Source organism: Macrobrachium nipponense, chromosome 40, assembly GCF_015104395.2.
Source record: "Macrobrachium nipponense isolate FS-2020 chromosome 40, ASM1510439v2, whole genome shotgun sequence".
Lineage (NCBI taxonomy): Eukaryota > Metazoa > Arthropoda > Malacostraca > Decapoda > Palaemonidae > Macrobrachium > Macrobrachium nipponense.
In genome coordinates, this window is record NC_061101.1 from 45480885 (window position 1) to 45493384 (window position 12500).

The 12500-nt window shown below is 34.3% G+C and overlaps 1 pseudogene; it reads right to left on the reverse strand.

The window, feature by feature from the left end:
• LOC135212133 (CCN family member 2-like) overlaps positions 1 to 12500 on the reverse strand; it is an 88007-nt pseudogene that overhangs the window by 1742 nt on the left and 73765 nt on the right.

Sequence of the window (12500 nt, forward strand, 5' to 3'; positions counted from 1 at the left end):
CCAGTCGCAAATCTTCGTCCCTTCTTTTCTGGATTTGAATTTTCAATTGTAATCAAAGACATTCCAGACACTACAACATCTTATTTTTTAACTGCATATCTAGACATAAATCAGTGGCTTTTTATTTTAATATTTGCTAGTTTAATATCTAATACCTAACGAGTGTCACTATGGTCAGTGTCTCAAGTGTTCATAAGCTTAGTGATATACAACATAAGGCAAAATTCTATCCTGGTTTTGGGACCTGGACAAAGTTTTCTTTCGTCGCGTCGTAAATTCTTCTGGGTTTGCTCTGCTACGTGCTTGAAGAGAGTTTGTTTCTGCTGCAGAATGGACCAATTGAGTCGTTATTTTGGAAACGTTTCTTTTATAAATAATGAATGATAGCAGGAATTCTTAAAAAAACAAATCGAATATTAAGTTTTCTAACATACGAATCTTTCACTATTCACAATCTAAGTCCATTTATTCATTTAAGCATATCAGGAAACATAATCTATGATTCTCAACAATTAAATGAGCGATCCTTTTAGTTTTTATCTTTTAGTTCATTTTTAATTTCATCATTTTAGACAACAAAATCTACTGTTTTCAAGAATTCCATTACTGATCTTGTATCTTTTATTTTTTTATTATATTATTTTTTAGGTTTTCTACAATTCGTGATCACAGATTAACACATCTGCACTCTTCAAACAAACTCTTCTCCTTTCTATGAGACGTGTGTATTCCATTTTGCCGTCCTTAGAGCTGACAAGATAACGCGTATGCTCTATAAGATTCCGTGCTAGTGAAAGCCAGTGCGCTTTTCGAACCCCCTCAGTTGCCAGTGAACAAGATCAGTGCTGGTCATGACTCGATATGGGCTTACAGGTCTACAGAGTAGCTTCTCCCAGGTGTTAGGTTGGTGCAGAGGGCTTGTTGCTCTTCGACTCCGGAGCCATCTGCTCGCCCTCACAGGCGTCCTGGCACTTGCACCTGAGTATCCACTCGACCTGGTGGTGGACTGTCTCGTAGTTGTCGTTTTTGATCTGGTTGAACTCGATGTCATCGTCCACCGTCAGGTTGTCGATGTCAAAGGGCGGGGCATCCTCCAGCAGGTTGTCGCTCCTGTTGGGGTCAGTCGGGTAGTAGTCGTCTTCGTCGAAGAGGTCGTTGGGGTAGGCGTTTTGGTCTTCGGCGTAATTGGTGTTTTTCTTGATGCGTTTCAGGTACTTGGCATTTCCCTGGTACTCGTAGCCGGCGCCGAAGTCCTTGTAGTTCTTCACCGGTTGAGGGTACTTCAACACATCGTCCTCCGAGGGAGACTCGGGGTAATCATCGTCGTTACCGTCATCGTCGTCGTACACGTCCACATCGCGACTGTAGATGTCGTTGCCGCCGAAGTCCTCTCGAGATGTTGGAGATTGTCTCGGTCTCGTGGCTGCCACGAGGTCTTTGTTGGCGTGGAGGGGACACAAGAACGCCACCGTGATCGTGGTGGAGGTGAAGATCTTGCAACATCGTCCTGGGCAGTCGGCACACATCTTCGGGCGGTACCTCTTCTCGCTGATGCACCATCCGGCCCGAAGTCGCACCGACTGCATGTGTCGCAGAGTGGCTTTGCAGGTGTGCCCTCGCTGCCAGAAGATAAAAGAAATTCACGTACTTATTACTGCTTAATAACGATAATAAAAATTGCATTTATACTTTTTCCATAATCCTAGTGTTCTTGGAAATAAAAAGAAAAAAAATTCTTTGTTGTCGTTTCAGTAATCTAAGCAGTCTTGGGAATGTCCCATGCTATGAATAATAATAATAATAATAATAATAATAATAATAATAATAATAATGATAATAATAATAATAATAATAATAATAATAATAATAATAACAACAATAACAACAACAACAACAACAACAACAACAACAACAATAATAATAATAATAATAATAATAATAATAATAATAATAATAATAATAATAATAATAATCATCTTGGTCAAAATATTGCCTACGGTGTTGTTTCAGTATTCAAAGCAACTTTGGGAATGTCTCATGCTATGAATAAAATAATAATAATGATAATTACAATCGAATTTTACCGGTGGTTCCCTCTTGTTTACAGTACTTTTTAAATTTAAGATTTACAAAACAAGTGACCCAGTATTATTCATTATGAAATATTGCGTACAAAATTAGAAAATTCAAAAGAATAGTTTATTATAGTAAATAGGAATACATTTCTTCACAGTTACATGCAAAAAGAATGTTGTGGCTAAACAACATGGGGAACATATTAGTGCGTTACCATGCTAAAATTGACATCACAGACTCCCATGGTCTTAAGGTACAAATTCGTCTTTCATTTATTTCTGTCAATTACTGTTTTCATTGTAAAACTCCTCTTATTTTCCATATAATTTCTCTACATCCTTCTATAATATAACCTTAATTATAATACAGCCTAACCAGTCCTTTTCTTGTCTTTTCTTTAAAAGTATGAGTAATTCTGACCCCCAAATGGCATATCTTCACACGGAACAACATCTAAATCTAACATATAATCATAATCAACCCAGAAGTCTTCATCTCATAGTGAGTGATAACTATCAATGTTACTTTTACGCAAGCGCCTGGATCGTCTTTTCTGACATCATATCAGGAGACAATTAATGGCCATAGTTAAAAAGGAGTTATAGAAACACATGACAGGCTAAGGAATAAGCTGAGAAGAAGAAGAAGAAGAATCAGTAAAAAGGATTAAGCAAGGAAGAAGAATCAATGAACTCACCCTTATGTGATGCTTCCTCGTAGGCTTCTCCGTCTTGGGAGAGAGCGTCATATCCTCCGTCTGCCCTTGCTTCTGGCACGCCCTGACCTGACACAGTCGAGTCTGGTTGACTGGCCGGCACTGGTCGTTGTCTGTCGACCATCTGACTGAAACCCCGACGCCGCAGGACTTCGAAGAGCATTCAGACCAGCGTCCTGATTGTCTGTCGCACTCAGGGGGTCCCACAATCTTGTCTGAGGTCAAATATACGGAAAGATTTCAGTGCAGGATGGCCTTTTGGCTTGGGGTTTCCTTTTATGTTTATTTATCAATTTGTTAGTTTATTCTCTATTGTCTAATAACTGATCTCTTCATTCTGTATTTCTTATTACATACTATTACTTATTTCCAATGAGCATTATATTCCTTGGAGGCCTGAATTTCAAGGCAATGGCTTCTGTAATCTTGTTTTGAGGAATAGGGTTCATCTTCTGAATAATAATAATAATAAAGATACTAATAGCCAAAATAAAATTTGATTTAAAATTCAATACATCGAAGAGACAGGAATATGAAGAAAAATTACTGTAGCTAGTGATACGTCGATCACCATAAGCTAAAGCACTTTATGGAGTAAAGACAAAAATGTACCTGGGTATTTACGTTAAATGTAATCAGTAAGACTTCAATTTCCTCAGCAGGATTAAACTTTTCTACTTCAGTACCGATTATATTTGACAAAAACACCAAGTGGAATCAGTTTCACAGCAAACAACGACTTGGAACGCTTTAAATGGATTAGAAAAGATTTCGCAAACAAAGTCACTCACTTGGGGCCGTATCACACATCCACTCCCGACAGCATTGCCCGGGAACCGACACCAGATGTGGGTTGAGACACTGTTCGCTTGGCAAGAGAGTTTCCCCAGGGCACAGGGACACGCAGGCGTAGGTACCATTCTGGAAAGGAGGAAGAAGAGAGGATGTCATGGAATCATGAAAAATGAAACTGCAGAGACAAAAAGTAAATCAGCACTAGAAATAACTATGAATAGAAATAAATAAAATATAATGTAAAAACAATCGGTAGATAAATGTCAAAAACTTTTACCTACGTGATTCGGTATGCATGGACGTCTGCACAGATATTTAAATGTGCCTAGAATTTTTAGCTTTTATTCATAAATAACAAGAGGTGCGGATAATGCTTTTGTATTCTCGACTAACAAGTGGATATCTCACAAAATATAAGAATAAACAGGGAAACTAAGGAATCTTCAGTTCACTCTCACGCACGCATAGAGCAGTCAGGAAATTCTATGGAGTCATGAAAGACGCAGCGTCGAGCAATTTAATCCCTATCGTCTTTCTATTCACGAAAGATTCGACGTCGAGCGATTGTAATTCCTCTGGTATTTCAACCCCTCTAAGTGAAGACCCGTCAGAAATTCACATGAGATTCATTGTTTTACATTTTGGTTCCTAACTGAGGGAACTGTCAATCTATAATGTGAAACTGAAGGTTCACTGGATTCCGAGAATAATTGAGGCCACTGGATGTCTGTGGAATGTTTTGTTTCGGTGATTGCTGATTGAAGAATACGAATACAGCGTCGTATTTGATTGAATGTGAGATAATTTTGAATGCTGGGTGAAGGTGGATCTGTTATGAACAGTAAAAGGGTTGAGAGAGAATATTTCGGAAATGGATTAAACGAGATTATGTATTGATTCAGACTTAATCATTTGTGGCGTAAATAAAGGTTTGATAAGATTATGGAAAAATTGGAGTACAGACGATTTCAAAAATAAACAAGAGAAGTAAGATTATTATCGATAACCGTAATTATGACATGATAATAATATGGAAGAAAATAAAATCAGTGAATGGTATAGTTAATTTTGCTTTTATTACTAATGGTAATGATGATAATGACGATATTTAATTGAAGGTGTTTAAAGGGATAAATAAAGAATTTATGGGATTAAAATATAACATTTTACGGGAACATAATACAAAATTTAAGGGAGTATACTACAAAATTTTAGGGAACATAATACAAAATATAAGGGAAATTAATGCAAAATCTAAAGGAGTAAAATCTAAAATCTAAAGGAATATAATACATAAGTTAAGGGGACATAATACAAAATTTAAGAAAATGTAATACAAAATTTAAAGGCAAAACAAAATTGAAAGGAATAAAAAAATTGAAGAGGTAAATGCAAAATTTAAGGGAATATAATTGAAAATTTAAAGGATTAGGAGTATGATAATAAATTTCAGGAACTATATTAAAAATGTATGCGACTATATCACAAAGCTTATGGGCCTTTGTTACAAAACTTATGGGACCATAGAAAAAAATTTATGGGACTATAAAAGAAAATTCACGGGGTTATATTACAAAATTTTAGGGGCTATACTACAAAATATATACTATACAAAATTTAAAGGAATATGTTACAAAAACTTACCTGACATGTACATTGTGTTCTACAATCCAGTGAAAAAGTCTCTCCGTGTTCGTAGATGGTATCATTCACAGCACATTTAGCCTCAAACACTTCTGGGGATAAAAGGGTTTATTTTGGTTATTTTATAATATGACTTTATTCCTTGGCTTTGACAATTTATTCATGCTCAGTACGTTTTCCTATTGTCTTCGAGCCTAGGCTAGGTAAAGACACTGGTTGGCCAGTATAATTGTCGAGAATAAAAAGCATATGAAAGGTATAATGGCAAAGTATCATGAACATTATCATTGACTTCATGTGATGTTCGAATGCATTTCATTATAAGTGTGTCCTGCTTCACTGTTCCTGAATGGATCAAAATGTAAGATATAATTCTTAAGTTATATCACAATTGACTTCAAGTGACAAATATTGGTGACTAGGAAATATAACTTTATTCATGTCACCTATTTAGGGTAGACTCACATTACTGATATAAAATAACTTGTTTAATTTGAATACAGCATAAATTATTGAATTAAATTCGTCGTTAAAAACAAATGAAATTTGAAACAGCTTACTAAAGCGTTGGCATTGCTACAAACAAGATTTATCCTTGTATACAAAGCATGAAAAACCTTGAAATTACAGCTGTCACAGTTAAAGTGACAGTTATCTGTAGCTGCATGTACAGAACACACGCGCCCGTGAGCGCACACACACACACACACACACTCCACACCACACACACACACACACACACACACACACACATATATATATATATATATATATATTTATTCATATCGTCAAAAGTGAATGTTTGTTTATTTGTCTGTTATAGAAATCCGAACCACTTGACATACCAAAACAAAATGTCGCCCCCAAAAGGTTATAATTCAAAATCCAATCCTTACACCGTGACACACACACAAACCATAGAGCGGCAATCACTGGAGCGGCCATCTCCCTGCCGAGAGTGTGACTTCGGGCGGCCATATTGGAGGGTCTCGATCCTGCTCATAGTACTATACTTTATTACCATTATCAATATTTTTAATTTTAATTATTTTTATATTTTTCATTTTTACTTATTAATTATTATCATTTTATTATTATATAAATATTAATATTTTTAGTTTTATTATTAGTGTTGCTGATATTATCATTGTTATTTTTATTATTATTACTACTGAACCCAATTCATAGAGAAAAATGACCTTACAAAACCAGGTTGGCCTAAGCACTCAAGGCCTAAGTATCTAAGGAGTGTCAACGTAAATGGTTCCTGTTAATTACAGAACTTTCTTTGCATAAGTCACTAACCACTAACTAAACAGTAATGTACAATCACTAAACACTAACATTCATAATGCACTTACGCTCACTAAACACACTTACATACACTAAATAAATACACATACTTAACTTACACTTAAACTTGATAACACTAAACACTCACGGTATGCCCAACACTCACTAGGCACTCACTATACACTAAATGTTCACTAAACACTCATTAATCACTAAACTTACTAAAAAACTCTTTATACCCCAAATACTCAGTAAACATTCACCAAACACTCACTCAATCCTAAAAATTAATTAAACACTAAACAATCACGAAGCATTCACTAAGTACTCACTATACACTAAACACTCACTATACACTAAACACTCAATAAACCCAAAACACTTATTTAACACTGAATACTCACTAAACAATAAATGCCTATTAAATCCCTAAACACTCATTAAACACTAAACAGTGAATGACCGTCCACTCATCACTCATTAAACACTCAATAAACACTTACACACTAAACATTCAGTAAACACTAACATTCACTAAACACTCAATAAACACATTAAACATTCACTAAACACTGACATTCACAAGATATTCACTAAACACTCACTACACATAAACTTTCACAAAATATTAACGAAACCTAAACACTCACTATACAATCACACAATACTTACACATTAACAATCACCGAATACTTTCACACTAAACATTTACTAAACTCTAACATTTGCGAAACACTAGCATTTACTAACCCCTAAACATTCACTAAACATTCACAAAACATTCACTAAACTCTAACCACTCACTAAACATTCACTGAATACTTACTCACTAAACATTCATTAAACACTAACATGCACTAAACTTCACTAAACCCTAAACACTCACTAAACACTTACACACTAAACGTTCACTAAACCCTAAACACTCACTGAATGCTTACACAATGAACATTCACTAAACACCAACATTCACAAGACATTATTCACTGTCACAAAACATTCACTAAAACCTTAAAGACTCGCTAAACATTCACTGAATACTTACACAATAAACATTCAATAACATCCACTGAATACTTACACACTATACATTCACAAAAATGCTAAAGGCTCACTAAACATTCACTGAATACTTACACAATAGACATTCAATACCGATTACTAAACCCTAAACACTCAGTGAACATTCACTGAATACCCTAAACCTAAAATAAGCTATAAGCTAAAACGTTACTCATAAACATTCACTAAACTCTTACTCACTAAACCCTAAAAACTCGCTAAACACTTGCTCAATAAACATTAATGATAAAAAAACTAATATTCGCACTAATCCCTTGTTCAATTTGCGTGTTACGAGATTTTTACAAATGGCCGCAAGGCTTTGCAGCGCCGCCCTGGTGGAAGACCGCCAAACTATGTGATATTGGTATAGAGATCGCAACTCCAGGTATATAGCCTCTATGATATACAAACAAAGACAAAACAAATTAAAATTTCGTTTTTACCCGTGCTGTTCACCTTTTCTCCAACCGTACCTCGGAAAACCACCACCTTTTCTGTTGGTTACATCATTAAACTCCTCCCACTGCAAACCCTATAGTAATCAGTTTAGAACATCCAAAAAAATTAAACAGATGAGTTTGACTGTATTAGAATTACTTTCATTCATTCATAAAGCAGTGTAACTTCTACCACCACACCAGTCAGCCCTTACAATTCTTGCCACGGAATAAACAAGTAACAGACCAAATACCTACTTCTGTGACGGACCTACCCCCTCATTAAAAAATCAATCGCGCTGAAATTACCACTTTTTTTTTTCAGTGCTCATCTTATGTCAAATGTATCTTATTCGTACCTTGCCAATAAAATACAAATTCTTAAGTGCCTTGTGGTATTACCATAACCATATCTAAGTACTTTATACACGAAACAAAAATTTCGTAGTTACGGACACATTTCTGGAGATCAAGAACTATACATCGCCAAGACGGAACAAATCCATCACCAAATATTTCTGCCGCCTTATTAAAAAAATTAATCGAGACGAATCGTATCATTATACTTGGAAATCTGTTCCTAAAGCCATTTGAAGAATCTACGCTTATGGAGGGTAAATGTACTACAGATGCAAACAGGGATTAATCAAATTAATAAACGGTAACTGTTGCACTCTGAGGAACGTCGGTACGGTTCACTATGATGGGATTGGGTAAAAATTATTTGCCTTTGTAAGTCAGCCAACTCTCTCTCTCTCTCTCTCTCTCTCGCTCTCTCTCTCTCTCTACATTTTTAATTTTCAGAGAAAAAGAATGCTAGATATTAATTATTGATCCTATATATAATTATATATATTATATATATGTATATATATATATATATATATATATATATATATAATATATATATATATATATATATATATGTGTGTGTGTGTGTGTGTGTGTGTGTGTGTGTGTAGATGTATGTATGTATGCATGTATGTATGTATGTCTAACTGGATCACAAAGATATGGAACATGATGAATATATATATATAAAAAGGGAAATACCATGAAGGGAAATTGAAACAATGGGGTGGTTGCTAAGCCTTTCGATACAATAGTCCTTTACTACCAGACTGAAGAAAATACAATGATAAGTTTACAGAAGAAGGTCGTATAAATGACAGATGACATACAAATATCCCTGAGGATTAGTAGACCTAACAAAACAAAAATAAAACTTTAAAAGGCTTTACAAAAAATTATGTCGAACTGGCTCGGAAGGAGGGAGGAGTCAATACAAGGATTATACGAGGGAAGAGACTGACCACGAAAAGTGACCATAGAATGAATATGCTGATTACATATTTTTTATAAATGTACACCATTTAATATACAGCCATTCTTGAACGTTTTACTAATACAGGGGTCCAAATAATACATGCCAGGGCTAAGGTTAAAATTACAACTGGCAATCACTGAACCGTTGGTCCAGTGAATATTCCATTGGATGTTTGCCCAGTTTTGACAGAATACTTATGCTATTTAATTCTCACTTCTAAATCCTTACTCCACTGACATGTATAAAAAGAAGAGCAGTCCATGCATGGAATTTTATATATCATATTGTTGCTTTCCTTAGGTATATGTTTTATTAACATTCTTGTTAGCGTGTTATTATAGGAAAAAACAGGTTTACATTAAAAGATTTTAGCAGTGATTTTATGGTTTCAAAACCACTAAATTAGGGCAGGCTAAGACTGTTCTTACGAGTTTCTTACTCCATATTACCTTAAAACTTTTCGTGGGCTTTATCATAGTAAATATCTATTATATGTGAACGGTAACATAAACCTGTCCCTCTTTTTCTTATGTATTCGATTTCTTCATCCAAATACTGGGGACTGGAGATACGCAAAGCTCTTAAAAACACAGAAGGAAAAATGGATACTTTCATATTAAGGTGGTGACCTGAATAGAAATGGATATAATTTAAATTGTTGCTTGGTTTCCTATGAATGGTGAATTTGCATTGAAATGGTTCTCTATGTATTAAAACATCTAAGAAAGGGAAGTAATTGTCTTTTTCTAATTCAAAATCTTATTTAACGGATGGTACCTGGTTATTCAAATTAGAGAGTAAATCATTTATATCAATACCAGAGGGCAAATCAGCTAAAACATCGACAACATATCTATACCACTTTAAAGGAATATAAATAATATTAGTTAAAAACAGTTTTTTCAACAAATTCCATATACAAGTTTGAAAGAAGTGGCTATGAAGGGTTGCTCATAGCCATGCCAAATATTTGTTGGTAGAATTCACCATTGAATATAAACTTACAATTACAAATGCACAACCAAGTTAGTGAAATAATATGACTTACAGGTAGAAGTAATTCATGATGGATTAATTCATTACTAAGATACTCTAAAATAGAATCTATAGAGACTTTAGTAAATTGACAACAAACATCAAAGCTAACAATGGGGACAAGAGCTTATTTCAATTTCCCTTCGTGACATTTGCTATATATGCAATATATATATATATATATATATATATATATATATATATATATATATATATATATATATAATATATATATATATATATATTTATACACACACACACACAAATATATATATATATATATATATATATATATATATATATATATATATATATATATATGTGTGTGTTTGTGTGTGTGTGTGCATTATGTTGATTTAAAGCACTACAAGACGTTTCAAAGAAGATGTAGGAAAGCTTATCTGAGTCCTTCAGGGTTTTCGTGGACGAGCTGGGTTGGTCAGCTAGGTTCACCTGAAAACAAAAAGGGATACTTACCCTGACATATTCCTGTTGCATCCGCTGTGCTGTTGTATCTGCAGGTCAGACTCCGCGAGGAGTCACACAAGGTAACACCATCACAGGTTTCGCCCGCCTGTCGGGCACACTGCCAGCAGCACCCACAGCCGTCCTGGATGATGGGTGTCCCAGGCCACACGATGGTATGGGGCCGCAATTGCATGGGTACACGCAGTGGGCCCTTACCTGAAAGGTCAGGGGTGGTTAGTTTAATGAGCTACATGTTTGAAATTAGCCCATTTGCATAAACAAGAAACAAAAGACAATACACACACACAAACGCACACGCGCGCACACACACACACTAACACACACACACACACACACATATATATAATATATAATATATATTAATATATATATATATTATATATAACAAGATATATATATATATATATATATATATATATAATATATATATATATATATAATATATATATATTGCAAGGGTAAGTAATTGTTTTGAAAATGAAACTATCGTTTGTTTGTTGATTTTGAGTAGCTGCCCTCTTAAACTGTTTATAGATTTGTATAATTGTGTTTACAGAACTTAAACTCGTGTTTTCTGTATGCGCATTGTTAGTTTTCTTTGACGTTGGTATATTGTAAAGTAACTTTGGTTTAGTTACATGTTACGTATTTGGCGATGTATTTATATCTTGAATTGACTCATTATGATATTCAAATGAACATTTATTATCTTATATCAATTTTGATGGTTTGCTCATGGTAACTATATTTCATTGATGGTAATATTGAGTCTGTAATTTATTTGGGGTTTATTTTGAACCAAACCTAAACTCACTTGTACATATTCTATTTCTTGGAAATTAGCTTTAAGGTGACTTTAGTCATTTGGTTGAACTCTTCCCCCCATTCGATTTAAGCACTTAAAAACCTGCAGGACCGAATGCTGTCCAGTACAACTAGATAGATAGATAGATAGATAGGAAAAGGGGGAGAAATGTTTTGCAGTTATATAAAACAATAGGGAAAAAAACTATTTTGTCTCTTATCGGCAAGATATGAAGTGATAAGTTTAACGAAGTAGATATTCGAAAAAAGGCCATTTGTATATACAAGGAGTAAAAAATATATGAGCGAAATTAAGAAAAACGTGTTTTAGATTGAAAGTTTGTATAAAAAAATGATAGAACTGAATAAAGATGAGAGTACTTGAATAACAGCAAGCAAATTCCAATCTGTTGATAAAGGGGCCAAGCATATACTATGTAAAAAAAAGGGTTTTTGTTTTTGAGTAATAAGTTTGTATAAGGAAAAGTGAGAACACTGAAGACACTTGTAGAGATGAAAGTACTTGATTAGTATAAGTAAAGCCCGTTTGCTTCATCGAGGGACAAAAGACATATGCAAAAAAGATGGAAAACGTTTTTGATAATAAATTTATAAAAGAAAAAATGAGGAAACTGAAGCTACTTGGACGAACAAAGAGTAATGTACTTGAACAATAATACGAGAGACCATTTGTATAATCAAGGGACAAAACACACGCAAAAACATTGGAGAGTATGTTGAGAAATATGTTTTAATGGAGCAATATGAAGACACTTGGATGAGAAAACAGGGAAGTACGTACTTAATAATAATACATAAC